We start from the raw sequence: 25,205 nt of genomic DNA, 5'->3' as shown, positions 1-25,205 counted from the left end.
TAATGATTGACCAGAGGGTGCTTCCTCTTGGTTGGCATATTCCACAAAGGCTCTGCTTCCTCTGATATTGCCCCAGTTTCCTGGTCCCCAATGTCACTTTACTTCCTTGCCGCTGGAAAACCAAACTTTCTTAAAGCACACGTCTAAGCATGTCAGTGCCATACTCAAAATCCTTCAATAGTTCTCCATAGCCCTCAGGGTAAAGTTCAGACCCTGACTGATCCTTCTCTAATCACATATACCCTGTCACTTTTTGTTGCACCATACTCTGTGGCCTGAAAACTTTTTTTTTTCTTTCTTTCTTTCTTTTCTTTCTTTCTTTCGTTCTTTCCTTCCTTCCTTCCTTCCTTCTTTCTTTCTTTTTTCTTTTTTTTCTCTTTTTTTTTTTCAGGGCCTCCCTCTGTCACCCAGGCTGAAGGGCAGTGGCTCGATCTCTGCTCACTGCAACCTCCACCTCCAGGGTTCCAGTGATTCTCCTGCCTCAGCCTTCCGAGTAGCTGTGACCACAGGCATGCGCAACCATGCCCAGCTATTTAAAAAAAAAAAATTGTAGAGATGAGGTCATGCTGTGTTGCCCAGGCTAGAACTGCTTTCTGTCTCCTCAGTATTCCATGTTCTTTCTCTTGACTCTATTGCTTGGTAGAGAGGCCCTCTGCCTACAATACCAATCTCTTCTTCCAACAAGCTTGGCTTACTCATTGCAACAATGGATTTTGTAATCAAATAACTACTCTAAGAGCCACCTTTCTTGGTCAACCATTCCTCAACCCCCCTCCTCAAGTCAGTTCTGATTTTGAGACTCCTCTGTGTGTCCAGAGCACCTCAAGCTTCCTTCTGTCACTCTGGATTGTATCAATCTCTTTACCTATTTGTCTCCTCCATTAGACTGAGCTCCTAAAAAGCATTCTCCTTCCCCACTCCAACACACACATAATTTTCTTTCCCTTTTTATCATGAAAATCTTCAAATGTTCAGAAAAGTAAAGGGAATAGTATAATTAATACTATAAACCTTAGTACTCAGTTTTAACATTTGTTAGCATTTTGACATGTTTGCTTCAAATATGGATTTTTCACTAAGGTATTCAAAGTAAATTACAAATGTCATCACATTTCGATACAAAATATTTCTGTGCATCTCTTTAAAATGATGTTTTCCTACTTAACCATAATACCATTAACTTATGAAAAAATTAACATTAATTTCTTATATAATACCTAATGTGACTTTAATAATATATATATCCCCAGTGCCTAGCACAGTTCTTGACAAATAGTAATAAATGTTTGAATGAATAAATTTCTCTGTAACAACAAATGAGAAATAGCAAAAGCATATTTATTTACTCAAAAGTATTGAGGTTTTAGAGGTAACTTTTTAAAAATTATAATTGTTTTAATTTGCAGATGAAGACACAAAAATGAGAGCAAAGACAGCTAAGAAAAAGGAAAAGAAACACAGATGGCCAGATTTTTTCCTTTAATTTTTATTATGGAAAAGGTCAAATGTGTATAAACATACATAGAATGGTATAATGATCCCCCAGGCACATAGCACCCAGCTTGAACAATTAACAACTTGTGGGAAATTGCCACTGCCCCCTAATTAATTTGAAACCAATCCCAGGTATAATGTCATTTATAAACAATTCAGCATGTTTCTCTAAAAGACAGTGTATTAGTCTGTTTTCACATGCCATAAAGACATACTTGAGACTGAGTAATTTATAAAGAAAAGAGGTATAATTGATTCATAGTTCTGTATGGCTTGGGAGGCCTCAGGAAATTTACAATCATGGCGGAAGCCAAAGGGGAAGCAAGGCACATCTGACATGGGAGCAGAAGAGAGAGTGAGAAGGGGGAAGCACCAGACACTTAACAGACAACCAGTTCTCATGAAAACTCACTCAGTATCATGACAACAGCATGGGGGAAACCCATCCATCCAATTACCTCCCACCAGACCCCTCCCTCCGCATGTGGGGATTATAATACAAGATGAGATTTGGGTGGGGACAGAGCCAAACCATATCAGATACACATTCTTTTTCTAAAAACATAACTACCATACCATTATCATGCCTAAAAATATTAACAATAACTCCTCAACTCTCATCACACTCCATTTTTAAATTTTTGTTGTTTTCTAGCCTGGCAGTCTCACATGAGGAAGACAGCTAAAGAAAGCCAAGGTCTGACTGCTTCTTTTTGATGATCAATTAATCTAGAATATTAATCAGGGAACTACCTCCTCCCTCTTGCTTCTAGCGGCACTAAACAAAAGGTTCCCTTTTTGTGTTTTTATCATCAGGAACCAGGGTTGAATGAGACAAAATATATTTGAATGCATGATTGTCAGCTTCTGAGCTGGGGAATATGCAACAATATGCCTTCTGGGCTGGGGATGGGAGAGCAAAGGGAGAACGGCCTCATTCTGGCTTTGATAGAGTCTCCTCTTGTGTTTCATTTGATGCAGAGGACCTTTGGGCCAGAATGATTCCTATTTCCCTATGTCCTCCACAGAAAGGGAGGACAGTGAACAGAATTTGGAATATACTAGATAGATGTTTGGCTGCCACCTTCCCATAAAGCCCTATGAGTAGCTTCTTCGGAAGATTCCTTTAGACTACAGGGTTGTGTCTAAGCTCTTCAGCATCAATGCAGATGGGCCCTGTCTTGAAACACACTGTTCTTTTACTAGGGACTTTCCCCACCCCCATTTTGCATATGTATGTATGTGAGATGTACAGGGCCTATTGGTGATTGAGGAATGTCAGCTCATAAAATGAGGCTTCCTTGTAATTCTGTTTAAATGACTTTTCCTTTGAAATTCTTATCCATACCTTATTTGGCACACAAAACAGATATACAGTTGACCCTTGAACAACACAGGTTGGAGCTGCATATGTCCACTTATATGTGGATTTTTTTTTTCAATAAATAGAATTGGCCCCCCATATCTGTGGGGAAAAGCAAGAGAGATCAGATTGTTAATATGTCTGTATAGAAAGAAGTAGACATAAGAGACTCCATTTTGTTCTGTATTAAGAAAAATTCTTCCGCCTTGAGATGCTGTTAATCTGTGACCTTACCCCCAACCCCGTGCTCTCTAAAACATGTGCTGTGTCAAACTCAAGGTTAAATGGATTAAGGGTTGTGCAAGATGTGCTTTGTTAAACAAATGCTTGAAGGCAGCATGCTCCTTAAGAGTCATCACCACTCCCTAATCTCAAGTACCCAGGGACACAAAAACTGCGGAAGGCCGCAGGGACCTCTGCCTAGGAAAGCCAGGTATTGTCCAAGGTTTCTCCCCATGTGATAGTCTGAAATATGGCCTCGCGGGAAGGGAAAGACCTGACCGTCCCCCAGCCCGACACCCGTAAAGGGTCTGTGCTGAGGAGGATTAGTATAAGAGGAAGGCATACCTCTTGCAGTTGAGACAAGACAAAGGCATCTGTCTCCTGCCTGTCCCTGGGCAATGGAATGTCTCGGTATAAAACCCGATTGTACGTTCCATCTACTGAGATAAGGAAAAACTGCCTTAGGGCTGGAGGTGAGACATGTGGGCGGCAGTACTGCTTAACAAAGCATTGAAATGTTTATGTCTATGCATTTCTAAAGCACAGCACTTGATTCTTTACCTTGTCTATGATGCAAAGGCCTTTGTTCATGTGTTTGTCTGCTGACCCTCTCCCCACTATTGTCTTGTGACCATGACACATCCCCCTCTCTAAAAAACACCGATAAGTAATCAATAAATACTAAGGGAACTCAGAAGCCAGTGGGATCCTCCATCTGCTGAACGCTGGTCCCCTGGGTCCCCTTATTTCTTTCTCTTCACTTTGTGTCTTTTCCTTTTCCAAGTCTCTCGTTCCACCCAACGAGAAACACCCACAGCTGTGAAGGGGCGACCCACCCCCTTCACATATCCACAGGTTTCACACCTGCAACCAAATGCAGATCAAAAATACAGTATTCGTGGGATGCAAAACCTGCAGATAGGTAAGGCCAACTTTTTGTATACTTGGATTCTGCAGGGCCAAGTGTGGGGCTTGAGTATGCATGGATTTTGGTATCTGCAGGGGTCCTGGGAACCAATGTTTACAAGGAATTCACAACTTTTATAAAATAAAAAATGTGCCTTATAAAAAATGGTGCACTGACTTTTTTGTTTATTCAGTTCATTTAACAGACATTTGGTGAACTGCACTTGAAGATGTGCCATGCAGAATTTGAATCTGGCAGAAAAACATGTTGGAAAAATTTGTAAAAAAAAGACCTAAGAAAATGGAGACTACAAATGAATGCTGATGACAGGGGCCTATACCAGGCCAAACAAAGTCAGGGCAAAGCAAGGCATAGACAGAGGAGGCAAGGACAGCATGGGAAGCCTGGATATTCTAGACTGCAGTGGCACTACAAGAACCCAACTCCAACTGGGCTCCAGAACAAGGATGGCATTATAGGGCCCATCCAAGATTATGATGACAGGGAGATCGATGGCAATGGGTGACATATATCTAAAATCTAAAGCCTTCTGATATCTTCTCTACTTGATCTTCCTAATCTTAAACCAAACCTTCAGAGGGAGAAAGAGAATTGGTTCAGTATATTTAATAGTTCATATCTTAATAGAAAAATATAACATGCAAATCTATGTGCTATTGAAATTTTAAACCACAGTGGGAGAGACTATTATGTTATTACTGAAATATCTTAGGAAAGTTAACACTGCAAGCCTTCCCTTCAGCTCACCCTTAGTGAGCATGGACTATTTGCCAAGCTCTGGACTAGGCCTCTGGCTTTGTTTTGTAAACCAAAAAGTATCTGAGACAGGTCTCAATCAATTTAGAAAATTTATCTTGCCAAGGTTAAGTATGCACCTGTGACACAGCCTCAGGAGGTCCTCACGACATGTGCCCAAGGTGGTCGGGGCACAGCTTGATTTTATACCTTTTAGGGAGATATGAGACCAATCGATATGTGTAAGATACACATTGGTTTGGTCCGAAAAGGCAGGACAACTCGAAGTGGGGAGGGGGCTTCCAGGTCATAGGTAGAGACAAATGGTTGCATTCTTTTGAGTTTCTGATTAGTCTTTCAGTGAATACACGATTTACAGAAATATTCACTTATCCCTTAGTCTGGCTTAGTCAAACAATAGGGCAAAGAAAGCAATCAGATATGCATTTGTCTCACATGAGGAGAGGGATGACTTTAAATTCTGTCTGTTCACAAGGAATTTCCTTGTGAGCAAATTGTGAGGGAGGTATACAGCTTTTTAAAAAATCTTTGTAGTTATCTTATTTAGGAATAGAACAGGAGGCAGGTTTGTCCTGCCCAGCTTGACTTTTCCCAGCTTGACTTTTCCCTTTGGCTTAGTGATTTTGGGGTCCTGAGATTTTTTTTTATTTTTTACATTTCCCCCCTTTTAAAAATCCTTCAGAGAAAGCATTTTAGAAGAAAATGAGTCCTTTGGTCTTAGGTTTGTCTGATCTCTCATGGCTAGGATGCTTTATTCCTACATGAGTAGGTCCCATGTTATTAGGAAAGCTCATGTTTAGCAGGTTGTGAAGTTTCATGTCCTATGAAGAGAAAACGGGGAGGAAGGGAGAAAGGCAACAACAAACAAACAAGAACAATCCTGGAAAATCTATATAGGCCATATTACTCTGAAGTCCATGCATCAGTAGGCAGGTATGACAGTGGTTTATGTATGTAAATAGGTTGCTGTTATTTTCTTCTGAAGTTGTCTAGCTTCAGTTTGCAGGGCTTGAAGAAAGCACAGCTTAATTTTTAGTGATTTTAAATGAGGAAAAATGGGGAAGAAGAGAAAAGAAAGAAGGACAATTTGAAAACATTATTTTAGAGACTTGTAGCCAGGAAAAAAATTAGAATTCAGTCTAAACTATAGAAAATAATAAAAATTGAAAAACACTAGGCAAAACTAGAATCTAACAGGTATACTATAGTTTATTTTGAAACATTTTTTTTTCTCTCTCCAGTCCCGTTTTCACTAAAGACAAATCATAGGACAAATTCATTGGCAAAATAAGTTTTAGTCTTATGGCTGCAGTATTTGCATAAAGTCAGCAAGAATAATTATTTGCCATATAGTCTTCTCTATTTTTAAAATTGGCTTTGCTGGAACTTTATTCCATAAGGAATCTCAGATTCAACTTTAATGCCTTAAGCCCAGCCTGTGCCTGCAAATACTTGTATTAATTGGGTGAATTCCTCACCTCGAGGTCCCCAGAAAACTTGGGTCTCCTGGGCCTGTCAGAAAGTGGCATTCTTTACTTACCACATGTTAGGAGACTGTACAGGGACTGTGTAGATAAGGTATGAGGATAGCTTTTACAAGGGGCTTTTTTTGGCCCTGTAAGTCAACTTTGATTTCTTAAAGGAGACTATATCTGAAAGTATGTTATTCCTGTCAATACCTTGGTAAAATAACCAGTTTTTCCATTTGTGTCCTGTTACAAAAGAAAACAGATTCTTATTGCACTTATGCAACTAACTAACTATATTGCTATAAGTTAAGTATACGTGCAACTAGTTTCCAAATTTTGGAGAGATCAGGTAGAGAGAAATATGCTCTAAATTTTGTTTATAGGAGTATACTTAAGTGTTAAACGCTGTAAATAGCTCAAAAGAAAAGTTTTCTTGGCTCTGAAAAACAAAGGATGAACAACATTTTGAGCAAAAGTCATAATTATTTCAGTCTTCTATTAGTTCAGTCTATGCAGTTAACTCCTGTTCTGCTTGATAATCATGAACATTTCAGCTCTCCATGGGAGCCTTCGAAGTTTTTCCTCTATTCTAGTGTCACAATCTCCAAAAGTGTGCATTCAAGAGCACCTGTCAGAGTCCTATGCTGATTATAAAACCACCTTTTGAAAAGGATGAAAGTGGCCAGGCGCAGTGGCTCACATCTGTAATCCCAGCACTTTGGGAGGCCGAGGCAGGTGGATCACAAGGTCAGGAGATCGAGACCATCCTGGCTAACACGGTGAAACCCTGTCTCTACTAAAAATACAAAAAAAAAAAAAATTAACCGGGCATGGTGGTGGGCACCTGTAGTCCCAGCTACTTGGGAGGCTGAGGCAGGAGAATGGCATGAACCTGGGTGGCGAAGCTTGTAGCGAGCCATGCCACTGCATGTGTAGTGCCACTGCCACTGCACGTATAGTGAGATCGTGCCACTGCACTCCAGCCTGGGCAACAGAGCGAGACTCCCTCTCAAAAAAAAAAAAAAAAAGGATGAAAGTAAAATAACTGTGGATGAAAAAATCTTAGAACAGTCATAGTTAAAGAGACAATTGACAAGGAAATTTGGTTACTTCTATGGCATGCAACAATTTAACATAATAATCACAATTACCATGGATAATATGCTATAAGACAGAATCACAGGAATTTCATACAATTTTGGACCACATACTAATAACACATTTATATAAGTATAATCCAAAGAAAAACACTTTCATATTTAACAATACTTCTGTATGGTTTTATTATATCAAATAAGCCAAAGATGTCTCTTTTGGACTTCAGGAGACTAATATCAAAAAATTAATGAGGTCTGAAGTTAAAATTTGATTTTGAAAAGTTTGTCAAACATAAATAGTTTAAAACACATGATATCACAAAATAGGATCACAGGTCATTGTAAAATAAGTCACTCATTTAGCCAAAGTAATAACTTGATTTTTAAAAAAAGTTAAAAACCTTTATTCTTTGAGACAGGAGACTTAATTTCCAAAACAATAAGTCCTAATAAAGATGGCATGAGGCCCAATTAAATTTGTTTTTCAAAATTTTATAAACAACCTATAAAATTTTAATCATCTTGACCATAAGATATAATTTTCCTAAGTCTTTTTTATAACCTTTATAACCTTTTATTAAGGAGTGGGTGAATGCTTCAAGAAAACCTTGTTAATCTAACACAGGGACCCATATGCTCATCCTACATCAGTGTGCCTTTGACATTAATGGTCAAAATCGGCCCTTACAATCTCACACATCCACCTCTCTTGTGATAGTCCCTGGGCCTTGAGGAGTTGAATAGCTTTAATTTCTGGCCTGTGTCTCATGAATGCAGTTTATTTTGATTGGCATCTTCTACCGGCTCTGAAGATGAGGCTTTAACGGCTGTTTGTGTTTAAGATTTAGCAGGACTTGGTCCTTTTTAAACCTTTTTAGACCCTTTTTAGACCCAGGAGTCAAAGCCCTGTAACTTAATAGCACAAGGACTTTAAAAGCACATACAGAAAGTTTCATGGATGTAATACCCTCAATTAAATTTTTTTTAATCTCAGTGTTATTTCCAAGCAAACCAAAACTTAGTAATGACAGGAATTATTTTGATAAAGCATAAAATCTGTTTATTAGGCCAGTTACCCAAAGGCAAAAGAAAAGATCTGCAGTGTGACTGCTGTTCCCTATGGGGAGTCCATTTAGATAACCTGCAACTCAAAACTAATGAAAAGGGTACTTGAATTAGTTAGACACAGAAAGAGTGTTTCCTGGGTCATAAATGCAAATTTTCTGGTTCATAGAACAATTTAGAGCCAAGAGCACAGAATATTATGTTGGAAGGAAACGTTTTCTTTAGACCTTTACAATAAAACATTTTTAGCATCAGGCCACAAAAATTAGAACCTGAAGGGAAAAAAAACTTATAGGAGCTGAAAATGAGTTGAATGATAGAGTTATCATTTCAGGCCTTTTAAAAGGGGAGAGAAAGCTGAAAACAGTGAGACACAAAGTCGAACTTTGCATTAAAAAATTAAAATGTCTTGTAATTTTAAGAGTAAAGCAATACCTTAAGAAAATTTCATTGTTCTAACCAATTCTTTAGTATATGTCTTTTTTTAATATCAAAACCCAATCTCTAGAAAGACCATTATAAATCATTTCCCTTTAATTATAGCCAATTAGATCATATAAAAGTTTTTTTCCATAAATCTTATGACTTATACAGACTATTCATGACACGCTTGGACTTTCTGGTTTGTCCTGAACATCCCTCTTTCTTAACCAGTCATTTTATTCTAGGAGAAAAAAATTTACCATATACGATTCTTTTTTTTTTTTTTTTTTGAGACAGAGTCTTGTCTGTTGCCCAGGCTGGTGTGCAGTGGCACCATCATGGCTCATTGCAGCCTCCACCTCCCGGGCTCAGGAGATCCAATCCTCCTGCCTCAGCCTACCCAAGTAGCTGGGACTGCAGGCATGCACCACCATGCCTGCCTAATTTTTGTATTTTTTTGTGGAGATGGGATTTCGCACTTTTGCCTAGGCTGGTCTTGAACTCCTGGGCTCAAGCAATCCACCCACCTCAGCCTCCCAAAGTGTTGGGATTACAGGCATGAGCTACTGTACCTGGCCTAATATTCTTTCTCATATAAAATTATTTTTAAGCTTTTTTTTTTTTTTTTACCAAAAATACCTCTTTATTTCTATAGCTTTCCTTACATCTCTCTTATTTCCTAGTTTCTTTTACCTTGTTTTACACATAACCTTTAAATAAGCTTTTAGTTAAACAAAAGTAGTTCACATTTAAATAAGAGCACACTTTCTTTTTTTAGAAAGAATGTTTTCCTGCTATATTATATATATTTTTTATTGGAAAATACCCATTTAATGAAATATCTATTATTTAGTTTAATATAACTTTAGATTCTAAATTATGACAAATTTGTCTATAAATATCTCATTATATTTACCTAATTTATTTTAATTGTTTACCTAGATTATTTATGAAAACTGTGATAGTCATCATTTAAAATTATTTCCCTGTCAAGCGTTTTATAGCCTGTGAATTTCAGGTGTTTACCTAAGTAAGAACCTTAAGATTAAATATATGGTTATCTTACTAAATAATCCAAAATTTAGCTGTTTACATTAAAACAGTATTAACATCTTATTTATCAAGAATTGCACAAGCAGATATCATTCTGTTTTGGGCTGGGTTTATAGTTTAACCCTTATGCCAAATTTTCTCACCTTATAATGTTTGACAGGGATAAGTATGAAATCTCTTGATTCATAAGTGCAAACAAAAGTGTATGCTGACAATTCTTAAGACATTTCTAATATTATTTTACCAATAATTGTAAAGCTAGCTTATTAAGTATTTTAAGTCACATGAACTTGAAAAGCATTTGGGCTTATTTAATTTATGAGTACTACTTAACTTTAAGCCGATTTGGTACCTTGTGACCAAAAACACATAATAAAATGCATGCATGTACACATAAACACACATATGCACACTCATACAAAGATCCTATAGCTTTTAATTCAGAACTCTAGCCGTGAGATAGTAATATAAACTCACCAGTTTGCAAACAATAACAAAAAGAAATGGTTGGATGCAAACAGTGAATTTTATTTCAGTAGAAAAGTAACAGCAGACTTAAAGCAGATAGAAAAGAAAGCTCCCACTCATCACCCAGGGGTGCCTTTCAGCTGGGAGGAGCAAAATGCCCTTTCATTTCGGAGCTGAGGAAACTCAGTCTCTCATTTGTCTATGAAAACAACAGTTCAGTTCCTCATGCAAATGTGCAGACAAGCCAATTGAGATTAATTTCAGGAGGAAAGGCAACAAAGACCCTTTAGAATAAACCTCTGAACTAGAATTATGATCCTAAACAATTTCCTAGTAGGAAAAATACTCAGCTGAGACCACTTCCTGTAAACTGTCCTCAGCCACTCAACTTTGTAGCTCTCATTTGCCATTACCTATGCCAAGGTCAAATCCTCTTATAATACGAGGTTATCTCTAGTACTGCCAAAAGCCAAAGAGGTCAGGTAAGGCAATACAGGAGAGCAGAGCTTTAGACCTACAAAGAATCTGCTCATGACTCTTGAAACTCCACAAAGAAAACAGAACACTCCAAAAAGGCATGAATAGTGCCTTCGTTTTGAGTTCTTTGAGGGGTTTGACTCATTAGAAGCCTTCTCTAGATTTTTTCCTTGGTCGACAATGGCAAAGGGGAAGGAGGAATAGGGTGAAAGAAAAGACAGGAAGCTGACAGAGAAACTAAACACATGTTTTTGTTTTGTTTTGTTTTGTTTTCAGCTGCAAGGAATTTTAGCCAATTCGGAGACCTTGTTCCCCATAATTTGGAATTCTCATTCAGATTTGACCAAATTGGGTAGAGTTGGTCAAATCCAATGGGAGAAAGACTGAAACAATAACAAAAAACCCCAACAATATGATCGCTGAGTGTTCTAATGGTAAGGAGAAATTAAGAACAGCTGGTTGTCAATTTTAACCTTTAGTTATTAAGGAGAATTTCCAAGACAAAAAAAAAAAAAAACCAATTCAGTTATTTACCTAGAAATGGGTCTCAGACTGAAGACTGCTCTCTACCGTCCTAGAAGCGGGAAGAAACTCAAACTTGCCTTCCTTGTTGGAAGCAAGCTCAAACTCCATAAAGGAGTTACCTGCCTTCTATCGTCATGGAAGCAGGAAAACTTGCCTGCCTTGTTGGAAGCAAGTAAAACTCCAGAAAAGGAGTTGTACAGCAAAATATACTTTAGATATCAACCAAATTTTGGGAGATCAGGGATTCTCTGGAGGGAGGGGAGCTCCCAGGCCTCAGGAAATTGTCCTATTGGTTTGAGCTATAAAGATAGCTGAAGCTGGTACCAAGCACCAACAGGAGATTTGCCAAAGGTCAGGGCCACCTCCACTGAGTCCCTCTGTGGTCACCAATTTGTAAACCAAAAAGTATCTGAGACAAGTCTCAATCAATTTAGAAAATTTATTTTGCCTAGTGTCAGGTCTAGGGTCAGGTTCCAGCCTATGCTGAGGTCGGAAGGGAGTGGGTAGATGGGTGGCAGATAGCTGAAAGAACACTCAGGGCAGAGGAGGGGGTGGGTTGTAGGCAGGTAAAAGATGGTTTTATTCAGCAGCTCTCTTACACTATCTGTCTCTCTCTTGGCTAACTGCTGTAGCTGCTCCCACGCACAGCCGCACAGCCAGCTCTCCCTTCAGGGTCAGCAGCTTAACTCTTTCCCTCTGGGTGCAAGCAAGCCAAACTGTGTCCTGACTTCCCGCTGTCCATCTGCAAGACAGACAGCTCTGGCTCTCTCTCTTTCTCTGGGCGCACCTGTACAGCATTAACAGGGTAGTTGTACCTTTTACAGACAACAGTGGCTCTGAGCTGAGTGATGAGCCTTCCCATGTTATGGCTACATGGCTGTGATTATATAACAAGTGGAGTTAATGTGCCTGTACACCAAACTTGAGTCATGCAGGATGTTTACCTCAGCCTATGTCTGCCTGGCTTCGGTGCAGCCATGTTCCTTACACCAAGGTTAAGGATGCGCCTATGACACAGCCTCGGTATGTCCTGACAACATGTGGTCAAGGTGGTTGGGATACAGCTTGGTTTTATACGTTTTAGGGAGATATGAGACATCGATTAATATATGTAAGATGTACATTGATTTGGCCCAGAAAGGTGGGACAACTCGAAGCAGGGAGGGGGCATCCAGGTTGTAGGTAAATAAGAGACAAATGGTTGCATTATTTTGAGTTTCTGATTAGCCTTTCACTGAATACACAATTTACAGGAATAGTCACTTATGCCTTAGTCTGGCTTAGTGAAACAATAGGGCAAAGGAAGCAATCAGATATGCATTTGTTGCACAGGAGCAGAGGGATGACTTTGAGTTCTGTCTGTCCTTTGTTCATGAGGATTTTCTTTATGGGCAAATTGTGAGAGGTATGTAGCTTTTAAACAAATCTTTGTAACTATCTTATTTAGGAATAGAATGAGAGGCAGGTTTGTCCCATACAGTTTCCAGCTTGACTTTTCCCTTTGGCTTAGTGATTTGGGGGTTCCGAGATTTATTTTCCTTTCAAAGTTTCTACCCACTTTTACTACTCTTTCATTTTCGTCCAAGTCTTGGATGCAAACCTAGCTAATGAATTGCACTGTGTCCTTTCTGTTAATGCTATGCTTGGTAACAGAATAAAGAAATATTAGTGTCCTGACAACTGACTATCAGCTGTCAGCTGTTCTGTCCCTCCTTACTACAAATAGTGTCACCCTGGTCATGGGGGAAGCTGAGCATCATAAAAACTGAACCTTTTTAAAGTCATATTGAGGGAAATAGTCCTATGATATTATAAGAAAGATATTAGGTCTTTGTCCCTGGTTCCCGTCACAGAGCTCCTAAAACCCTTGAAATTTCCTGACAAATAGTATTATCTTCTTATTTATAATGTGTCCCTTTGGATTACATCTGAGTTTATGCTAATGATATAACTCAGAGTGTGACTCCCAGGTAGCCCAGGATAGGGCCAGTCACCTGAAAAAAACAGGTAATAGAGGATTAGAGGATTGGCAAGTTGGAACTTTCAGCCTCACCCACCAACATCCAGGAAAGGTGGGAAAGCAGGGCTAAGGGATGAGTTATATAAAAACTCTTTTTAATAAATTTTTTTTTTCTAGGCATAGTGGCTCATGCCTGTAATTCCAGCACTTTGGGAGGCTAAGGTAGAAGTATTGCTTGATGGCAGGATTTCAAGTTCAGCCTGGTCAACATAGCAAGACCCCATCTCTACAAAAAAAATTTTTTTTAATTATCCATGCATGATGGTGCATACCTGTAGTCCTAGCTACTCAGGAGGCTGAGGTGGGAGGATCGCTTGACCCCAGGAGTTCACAGCTGCAGTGAACTATGATCAGGTCACTGCACTGAAGCCTGGGTAACAGAGTGATACCCTGTCTCTAAAAATATTAATAATAAAACATAAAAATGAAGTATTTTTCATTGACATGATTTTGTACACATTTATGGGGTATAATGTGGTGTGTGTGTGTGTGTGTGTGTGTGTGTGTGTGTTTGGGAGATAGGGTCTCCACTCTGTTGCCCTCACTGGAGTACAGTCGCTTGATTATAACTCACAGCAGCCTTGGACTCCTGAGCTCAAGGGATTCTCCTGCCCCAGCCTTCTAAGTAGTTAGGACTACAGGTACACACCACGATGCCCAACTAATTTTTAAAATTTTTTTGTAGAGGTGGGGTATCACTATGATGCCTAGGCTTGTCTCAAACTCCTGGCCTCAAGCGATCCTCCTGCCTTGGTCTCACAAAGTGTCGGGACTACAGGTATGAGCCACTGCACCCAGCCTAATGTGATTTTGTTTTGATACATGTATACATTGTGTAATGATCAAATGATCAGAGTAATTAGCATATCCAACACCTCAAACAGGTATTATTTCTTTGTGATAGGAACATATAAATCCTCTCTTCTAGCTATTTTGAGATCTACAACACCTTGTTGTTTACTATAGTCACCCTACTGTGCTATAGAACACCAGAACTATAAAAACTCTTGAACAATGAGATTTGATGAGCTTCCAGATTGCTGAACACACGGAGGTGCCTGGAAGGTTATACACCTAGAGAGAGTGTAGAAGCTCTGCACTCTCCTCCTGATAGCTTGCCCTATGCATCTTTTCCATTTTGCTGTTATTCTGTATCCTTTATAATAAACTAGTAAATGTAAGTAAGTGTTTCTGAGTCTTGTGAGCCACTCTAAAAAATTAATTGAACTGAGGAGGGGGTTGTAGGACCCTGCAATTTATACCCAGGGAGTCAGAAGTATAAGTGACAGTCTAGTGCTTATGACTGGCATCAGAAATGGGGGTCGCAATCTCATGGGACTGAGCCGTTAACCCATAGGATCTGACACTATCTCCAGGTAGATAGTGTCAGAATTGAATTAAATCATAAGACACCCAGTTGGTGTTCACTGGAATCTGATGTCAAAAGTGTTTTGTGCTGAGTATTGTATTAACTGTGTGTGAAAGTAGAGGGAAAAAACCCAGTTTCCTTTTTTTTTTTTTTTTTTTTTTCTTGACACAGGATCTTGCTCTGTCGTCCAGGCTGCAGTGCAGTGGTACAGTCATGGCTCACTGCAGCCTTGATCTCCTACCTCAGCCTCCATGGTAGCTGGAACTACAGGTGCACACCACCACACGCAGCTAATTTTTAATTTTTTTTAGAGACAGGGTCTCACAATGCTGCCCAAACGTCTTGAACTCCTGGACTCAAGAGAGCCTCTTGCCTCAGCCTCCCAAAGTGCTGGGATTAGATACATAAACCACCACAGCCAGCCATTTTTTTTTTTGAGACAGCTGGTTGGCTAGTTACCTAGCTGGCTATCTATCTCTATCTAATCTATTTATTACTCATTTATCTATTTATCATTCTATCAATTTGTCTATGTATTTACTTATCTATCTGTCTATTTATTTATTTAGACATGGGAGTCACTGTGTTGCTCAGGCTGGTGTCAAACTCCTGGTCTCAAGCAATTCTTTCACCTCAGCCTCCTAAGTGTCTGGGATCACAGGCTCCAGTCACTATGCCTGGCTACACTGGATTTTTAGACAGAAGGTTTGCTTCAAGTATGATTAAGGAGTAATTCATTCTCTGTAACCTCTTGAGAGTTAAAAAGATTTTATGGCAATGGAGGCCTGATAATGGGGCCAAAGGTATTTGTGGCTTGTCTTACTGGGACACAAGAGTTGCTGAAGCCCTGTATACTGCCTTGATATTTTAGCCTTTACTGCTAAGGAAAGGTGCTAAGGAAAGGTTAGCCTAACTAGGTTCAGATTCATTAGAACTCAAGATTTCTGCCCACCCAGTAGTTTGGAGAAGAGGTATACCATTGTCAATCCTGCATACTCCAATCCAACCCCACCCTCCCAACCTCCTTGGGTTCAGGACACTGTCAGCTAACCCTGTTCTAGCTTACAGGTTCAGGATTCTGGACAGAGGCTGATGTTGCCAAGTGGTGGTGCACCCGAGGCCCTGCTAGCCCCAGTCCAAAACTAGGAGATCTCATTCCCATTGGAACAGGAATTAAAAGAAATTAAAGAGTATGTAAGCAGAAATTCAGTTGTACGTAAGAAAACCCAATTCCCTCTGAGAAAGAGAAAGAGCTGGAATCCTTTAAAAACTAACTGCCTATTTTTCTGTGGCTAGTGAGCCTTATCTCTCCTCCCTTCCCAGGCATTGTGAAGACCCTGATTCCCTAGCTGTGCAGCTGCAAGGTCATTAGACAGATAAACTTAAGTCACAAAACATGTTTTTCCTTAAAAAGTAAGAAATGAAGTAATGCATGTCTCAATTGAATAACTGCCTTTGTTTCTCGCTTCCCCCTGCACAGATCTCCCCGCAGCCCACGAAATGCTTAAAAGGTAACTTAACTCTTTGTTCAGGGCTCAGTCCTTTGGATGTTAATCTGACTGGGCTGGTGCACCTAAATAATTAATAAATATCCCCCTGAACCCCATCAGTCTCTCTGATTCCTTAAAATTCCTGCCACACCATCACCAATTTCTAAGGCAGGAAAGTAGAACTGATGGCAGCGGCTGCTGCAATCATGCTGGCTGCAGCAGGGAGGCATGGCTGGGGCTGCACATTCCATGGAGCTGGTGGGAAGCCCACCCCTTCCAGGTTGGGGAGGGAGCTTCCCGGGTGCCACTGCAGTCGCCTAAACTGCAGCTATAGACCTGGGCCTCCAGCTCCATGGATCAGGCAGGAGCCCCCACCCTACTGGGCTGCAGATCTGAGCCTCCATGTACTCTTCGAGGGAGCCAGGAGCAGGCAGGATCCCGGTCCTCCTGAATGCAACTATAACTGCCCAATCCGTGGCTGCAGACCCAGGCCTCTGGCTCCACAGAGCGGGCAGGAGCCAGGGACAAGTGGGAGCCCCACCCCTTCCAAGTTGGTGGGGCAGGAGCTCCTCAGGTGCATCTGTAGCCGCCCTCCCAGGTGCAGGACATGGGGGTCTCTGCAGCCTGCATCCTTGGGGGCCAGGAAGCCCCACCATCACAGGCTCAGGGGTGTCTGCTCCCACTGCCTGTTCTCTTTTCCCTCAGGCACCTGCTCTAATCTCATCTCAGAGAGGAGTTGGGGCAGAGCCGGAGGTGCTGTCACAGCCCGGAGGATGTGTGTAGGCTCAGGGCAGTGCTGACATGCCAGTGCCCTGCTGCCTTGGCCCCCTCCAGAATTTGAGTGCCCACGAACATGAGAGAGGAAGCTGAGGAGGGCTGAGGGCAGCTCAGCACTGGCCTGCAAGTGCCCCTTGGTGCAAGCAGCCTGGGCCCCATGGACTGCTGTGGGAGGCAGACAAGCTCCTGGGTGGAAGAGGGCAGGTCCTCAGTAAGACCCCACCTTCAGGCCAGGCGGCCAGTCCTGACGACTGGAGTGAGGACCTGTGGTGCCTTTTCTGGGCCCACCCATGGCTGCCCATGGAACAATCAGTACACACTTACTCCCCTCTGAGGTCCATAGAAGTCCTGGGCTCAGCCAGAGCAGGGCAGAGGATGGAGAGATGGAATGACCTGCTTACAGAGAGGAGCTACTCACTGTGGTTCTCCTCGGAGCTGTTCTAACGCTTAATAAAGCTCCTCTTCCTCCTTGTCAACCCTTCACTTGTTCGCATACTTCATTCTTCCTGGATGCAGGACAAGAACTCAGGCGCCTCTTTGTCTTGTTCACTCTTCACTTGTCGCATACCTCATTCTTCCTGGACACAGGACAAGAACTAGGGCAAAGATGTCACCAGCCACAGAGGTTTCTGGCCAGAAAATTGACACCCCAAAGATCCCATAACAGAACTAGTCATTTTAATGCAAGGTCAACATCAATGTGGGTGTGGGGGGTCACAGAAAAGGCTTTTTCTTAAATGCCTGGCAGCTACTAAAAAACAGAACAAAACAACCATGTCAGGTGGGCTTTACGTCCACTCAGCATCCTAGTTAATGGAGTTAACATTGTATTTAATCCTTTTGGAAGTTCCCAATCTGCAAATTGTGACACTACAGGCCTTTTCTCCCTGCCTGACTCCTCACTTTCACTCTCCTATTTTAGGATTTAGGATCCTTTCTCTGCATGAATGTAGTCTAAAGAAGGCTAGTGTAATAGAGCTCATTTTGGGCATGTTCAAATCTATTATCAAATCTCCCTAAATAGCCAATCCCCAAAGTAGGCTGTTTTATGGGCCAATATTAGTTCCCTATTCCCAGTACTGATTACATAAAACAGTTCTATTATATTTGCAAATAAGAGAAAGGGAGAAAACATCTACCAAGAGTTTCTTGGGGGAAGTTCATGCCTTAGAATTTGGAGATAGATGAGAACATTTTCTTTCTCTTGTTTCTTGCAGCTCCTTTTCCTTTTCAGAATTCCATTAAGAGACCACTACGTAAACCAGAAAAGCAACTCACCAAACCTTGTCTTTCATTTCCTCTGAGCTTTCCATGCCTCCTGAGACAGTGGAGGTTTCTTTCATCCTCCCAACCTGACTGTGGGAGTTAGCCAAGACTGACTGTGAGCCCTACCTATGGTGTTAGGATGACAGCACTCAGGGGCTGCTTGTTTTGGACAACCACCATCAGATCTGCACATGTTTCCATTACTGCGTGCACACACACACATTCTCTCTCTCTCTCTCTGCAGCAAAACTAACAATAAACTCATCTTGATGTTTTTTCCCTGACAATAGTTCTTTGACACAACTTTAGGTTTTCCACGGTCTCAAGTAGTCACCTTTTGATCTCATGACCTACAAATAAGTCTTCACTGCTGGAGAAAATGGAAGAGTATTTCAGATTAACAGAGGTTTGAATCAACCCTGAATTGACAGCCACCCTACCACCACTAAACAAATTCTGCAAAACCCACCTCTTCATAATTGTACCACCAAAAAGGAAAGAACAATTCCTTTGATATTAGAAATTCCTCAAGAGAGTGTTCATTTATGCATTTGATAGTTTCATAATGTTGAGTTTGTGTGGCAGCTGCAAGGCATACTTTGTATATAATTCTCTAATATTGCCATCCCCTTTCTGTCTGGAATTTTATTTGTTTTTGTGGGTTTTTTGCCATATATATATATACATCATATATATATATGCCATATATATATATACACCATATATATATGCCATATATATATACACCATATATATATATGCCATATATATATATACACCATATATATATGCCATATATATATACACCATATATATATATGCCATATATATATACACCATATATATATGCCATATATATATACACCATATATATATATGCCATATATATATACACCATATATATATGCCATATATATATATACACCATATATATATATGCCATATATATATACACCATATATATATGCCATATATATATATACACCATATATATACGCCATATATATATACCGTATATATATACGCCATACATATATATACCGTATATATATACGCCATACATATATATACCGTATATATATACGCCATACATATATATACCGTATATATATACGCCATACATATATATACCGTATATATATGCCGTATATATATACGCCATACACATATATGCCGTATATATATATGCCATACACATATATGCCGTATATATATGCCATACACATATATGCCGTATATATATATGCCATACACATATATGCCGTATATATATATGCCATACACATATATGCCGTATATATATATGCCATACACATATATACCGTATATATATATGCCATACACATATATACGCCATATATATATGCCATACATATATACGCCATATATATATGCCATACATATATACGCCATATATATGCCATATATACGCCATATATATGCCATATATATACGCCATATATATATACCATATATATACGCCATATATATATACCATATATATATACGCCATATATATACCATATATATACACGCCATATATATATACCATATATATACACGCCATATATATATACCATATATATACACGCCATATATATATACCATATATATACACGCCATATATATATACCATATATATACACGCCATATATATATACCATATATATATACGCCATATATATATACCATATATATATACGCCATATATATATACCATATATATATACGCCATATATATACCATATATATATATGCCATATATATATACCATATATATATATGCCATATATATACCATATATATATACCCCATATATATACCATATATATACCCCATATATATACCATAAATATATACCATATATATACCATATATATATACCCCATATATATACCATATATATACCATATATATATATACCATATATATACCATATATATACCATAAATATATACCATATATATACCATATATATACACCATTTATATATATACACACACCCCATATATATACCATATATACGCCATATATATACCATATATATACCATATATACCATATATATATACCATATACATACCATATATATACCATATATATATACACCATATGTATACACCATATATATATACCATATATATATACCATATATATACCATATATACATACCATATATATACCATATATACATACCATATATATACCATATATATACATACCATATATATACACCATATATATACACACCATATATATACACCATATATATACACCATATATATACCATATATATACACCATATATATATATACCATATATACACCATATATATATACACCATATATATACACCATATATATATACACCATATATATATACCATATATATATACACCATATATATATACCATATATATATACCATATATATATATAGTACTTTAAGTTCTGGGATACATGTGCATGGAATTTTATTTGTAACTGTTCTTTGTTTTTTTTAGACAAATCTAAAGATGCTACTCCCTATGTTGCTTTACCAAATGCTTAAGAACAACAGCAGAAGGTCTTGGCCTTCATCTTGCTGCTTCAGTCTCATTGTAACTAAATGTACATTAGTGTGTTTTGGGGGTGAATTACTTCCTCACACCACTGCCTAAATATTTACAAAATCACTCATTTTAGCCCAGAGGTTATGCTTGGTTTTAAATACTTCAAATAGTTAAGTACAATTGAATCCTATTTATTTATTTATTTATTTTTGAGAGGGAGTCTTGCTCTGTCGCCTAGGCTGGAGTGCAGTGTCGCGATCTCAGCTCACTGCAAGCTCTGCCTCCCAGGTTCACGCCATTCTCCTGCCTCAGAACTCCCGAGTAGCTGGGACTATAGGCGCCTGTCACCACGCCCAGCTAATTATTTTGTATTTTTAGTAGAGACGGGGTTTCACCGTGTTAGCCAGGATGGTCTCGATCTCCTGACCTCGTGATCCACCTGCTCGGGCTCCCAAAGTGCTGGGATTACAGGCGTGAGCCACCGCTCCTGGCCCTATTTATTTATTTATTTAGAGATGGAGTCTTGCTCTGTCGCCCAGGCTGGAGTGCAGTGGCGTGATCTCAGCTCACTATAACCTCTGCCTCCCATGTTCAAGCAATTCTCCTGCCTTAGCCTCCCAAGTAGCTGGGATTACAGGTGCATGCCACCATGCCCAGCTAATTTTTGTATAATCCAGCTCCTCAGTGCATTAATTTGAATACTTCCAGCTCAGACTGAGTCCCAACATGAAGATACACAGAAGACATTAGTATTCTTCCTTAAGGAGGGCTAACAGCCTCTGTATTTACTTTTCCCATTTCCACTCCTTAAAGCCCCCAAAGTTCAAAACTTATTTTCTAATCATGGAAGAGGCAATAAAAACACCACCGCCCTCCAGGTTCCCATCCAGGAGCTCCTGCATCACTGTGGGTACTGCTGCTACCTCATCCTCCCACTCCTCCCTGCTTCTCCTCCTCTTTCCCCTCCCAGAACTATCTTCCTGAATTGAATTCTTTTTTTTTTTTTTTTTTTTTTGAGACAGGGTCTCATTCTGTCACCTTGGCTGGAGTGCAGTGGCACGATTTCAGCTCACTGCAGCCTTCACTTCCTGGGCTAGAGCAATTCTTGTGCCTAAGCCTCCTGAATAGCTGGGACTACAGATGTGCACCACCATGCCCAGCTAATTTTTATATTTTTAGTAGAGACGTGGTTTCGCCTTGTTGGCCAGGCTGGTCTTGAATCTTGACCTCAAGTGATCCACCTGCCTCGGCCTCCCAAAGTGCTAGGATTACAGGCGTGAGCCACCACACCTGGCCAAAATTGAATTCTTGTTCCCCACTGAAGTGTCAAATAAATAAGAGCCAGGCTAGGTTGAAGGCACTGTAGTTCTTTAAGAAGTGTTTTACAGGTACCCTGGGATGTGTTAATATTCTGAATATTAATAGCTCTTAACCATGGGTCCTATGCTTGACACTGTACATGAGTTTTTATCTGCACAACAACTACAATTGTCATCATCCCCATTTTAAAAGAAATTAAACCAGAGTGGAATAACTACCTCATGCATAAACAAGCCATGTCCTGCCTTGATGAATGAAGTGATTCTACTCACTGGACTTAACAGGATATGGCCCCTCTTCTCCTGGCAAGTTGGAATAGGAAAGGGCAAGTAGACAGAGGCTGGGCCTGTTATATCAGGAAACCCTCTTTGAGGGTATAAGGACATTTGATCAAACTGTCTCTTAGGTCCCTTTATCCTGGAGGACATTTATCATTTTTGTCATTAACAGTGCCTGGCACAGTAATTAAGAGCTTGATTCATGTGAGCTATTGCTATTATATGCATTGTTACTCCCATGTTATTGATGAAAACTATTTCTAACTCAAGAGACTCTTATCCAAGTCATCAGCTAGGAGTGAAAACTGAAACTGGATAGGGAGTATGGTTAGGCATTCAATATAGTACATAACTCAAACAGAAAATGTCTGAGCCAAGCCCCTGGGCCAGAAGCATCCAGATATATCCAGAAGATGAGGGAGTGCTGAGGGAGATCCACAGACTGTGTGTGTGATGAAAGGGACATTGGAGTATAGTAGGACATACAGTTGAAAGGGAAGAAATCAAAATGTGGCTGTGCTGTACAAAACTGGCAGATATGTATTCTATATGCCACTGGGAACCAGGAGATATTTTGAACAAAGAATTTACATAAGCCCATTCATGTTTTGGGAAGGAAACACAAGCTTTAGGGGGTAGGAAAAGAGGTGGAAGCTAAAGTTAGGAGTCTGATTAGAGGGAAAAGTATCGAATAACTCAAGTTTTTAATTAATATATAATAGTTGTACATATATTTCTGGGGGTGCATATATTTTGATACATGCATACAATGTATAATGATCAAATAAGGGTCATTGGGGTATCCATCACCTCAAATATTTATTATTTACTTGTGTTGAAAACATTCCAAATCTTCTCTTGTAGCTATTTTGAGATATACAATAAATTATTGTTAACTATAGTCACTCTACTGTGCTATCAAACACTAGAACTTTTTGCTTCTAACTGTAGTTTTGTACCCATTAACCAACTTCTCTTCATCCTCCCTCCCCCTACCCTTCACAGCCTCTGGTAATCACTATTTTATTCTATACCTCCATGAGGTCCTTTTTTTGTTTGTTTGTTTGTTTTCATATATGAGTGAGAACATGCAATATTTGTCTTTCTGTGCCTGGTTTATTTCACATAACACAATGCCCTTCAGTTCTATCCATGTTTCTGCAAATGAAAGTATTTATTTCATTTTTATGGCTGAATAATATTTCACTGTGTATATATACCACATTTTCTTTATTCATTTCTTGCTGGACACTTAGGTTGAATCCATATATTGGCTATTATGAATAGTGCTGCAATAAATATGAGAGTATAGATATCGCTTCAATATATTGATTTCCTTTCTTGTGAATATATACACAACAGTGGGACTGTTGGATCATATGGTAGTTTTTTTGTTTTTTTTGAGGAAACTTCATACTATTTCCATTAATGGCTGTACTAATTTAAATTTCCATCTGCAGTATATGAGAGTTCTCCTTTCTCTGCGTCCTTACCAGCATTTGTTATTTTTGTCTTATAATAGCCATTTTTATCAGTTTTCTCAGGTTGAATATAATAGCCATTTAAATTGGGGTGAGATGATATCTCATTGTGGTTTTGATTTGCATTTCCCTGATTAGTGATGTTGAGCATTTTTCATATACCTGTTGGCCACTTGTATGTCTTCTTTTAAGAAATATATATTCATTGTTAATGGCAAATCTAAAAGAAAAAGAAATGTCTATTTAGATCATTTGCCCATTTTTAATCAGATTATTATTTTTTGCTATTGAGTTATTTGAGTTCCTTTTCTATTTTGCATATTCACCCTTTATTGAATATATGGTTTGAAAATATTTTCTCTCATTCCATAGGTTGTCTCTTCACTCTATTGATTGTTTCCCTTGCTGTGCAGAAGCTTTTTACATGGATGTAATCCCATTTGTCTATTTTTGCTTTTGTTGCCTGTGCTTTAGAGGTCTTACACAAAATATCTCTGCCAAGACCAATGTCTTGAAGCATTTCCTCAGCATTTTCTTTCAGTAGTTTTATAGTTTCAGGTCTTACATGTAAGTCTTTATTTAAGAGATAGGGGTCTCACCATGTTGCCCAGGCTGGACTTGAACTTCTGGGCTCAAGCAATCAGTCCTTCTGCCTCAGCCTCTCAAGTAGTGGGACTACAGGCACACACCACCATACCCGGCTTTCTTTAATCCATTTTGATTTGATTTTTGTATATAGTGAGAGTCAGGGGTCTAGTTTTATTCTTCTGCATATGGTTATCCAGTTTCCCCAGCATCATTTATTGAAGAAACTTCTTTCCCAATATATGTTCTTGGCATCTTTGTCAAAAATGAGTTGGCTGTAAATGTGTGGATTTATTTCTGGGTTCTTTATTCTGTTCCATTGGTCTATGTGCCTACGTTTATGCCAGTACTATGCTGTTTGGGGTTACTATGGCTTTATAGCATATTTTGAAGTCAGGTAGTATGATGCCTCCAGCTTTGTTCTTTTTTTCTCAGGATTGCTGTGACTATTTGGGGTCTTTTGTGGTTTCATGTGAATTTTAGGATTGTTTTTTCTATTTCCATCAAGAATGTTGTTGGCACTTTGATAGGGATTGCAATCTGTAGATCACTTTGTATCATATTGTATGGGTAGCAAGGGAAACAATCAATACAGTGAAGAGACCACTGTAGATCACTTTGGATAGTATGGATATTTAACAGTATTAATTCTTCCAATCCATGAGCACGAGATATCTATTTTTTTGTATCCTCTTCAATTTATTTCATCAGTGTTTCATAGTTTTCTTTG

General features: G+C 39.2%; 1 protein-coding gene across 1 annotated transcript in view; it reads left to right on the top strand.

The window, feature by feature from the left end:
• Positions 1-25,205, top strand: part of LOC100437009 (rhox homeobox family member 1) — a 124,390-nt gene that overhangs the window by 5,598 nt on the left and 93,587 nt on the right. The window lies entirely within an intron of this gene.

The sequence above is a fragment of the Pongo abelii genome, chromosome X, assembly GCF_028885655.2.
Source record: "Pongo abelii isolate AG06213 chromosome X, NHGRI_mPonAbe1-v2.0_pri, whole genome shotgun sequence".
NCBI classification, from domain to species: Eukaryota; Metazoa; Chordata; class Mammalia; order Primates; family Hominidae; genus Pongo; species Pongo abelii.
Note: the sequence above shows the minus strand (reverse complement) of the source record. Positions and strands in the feature narration are given on the sequence as shown.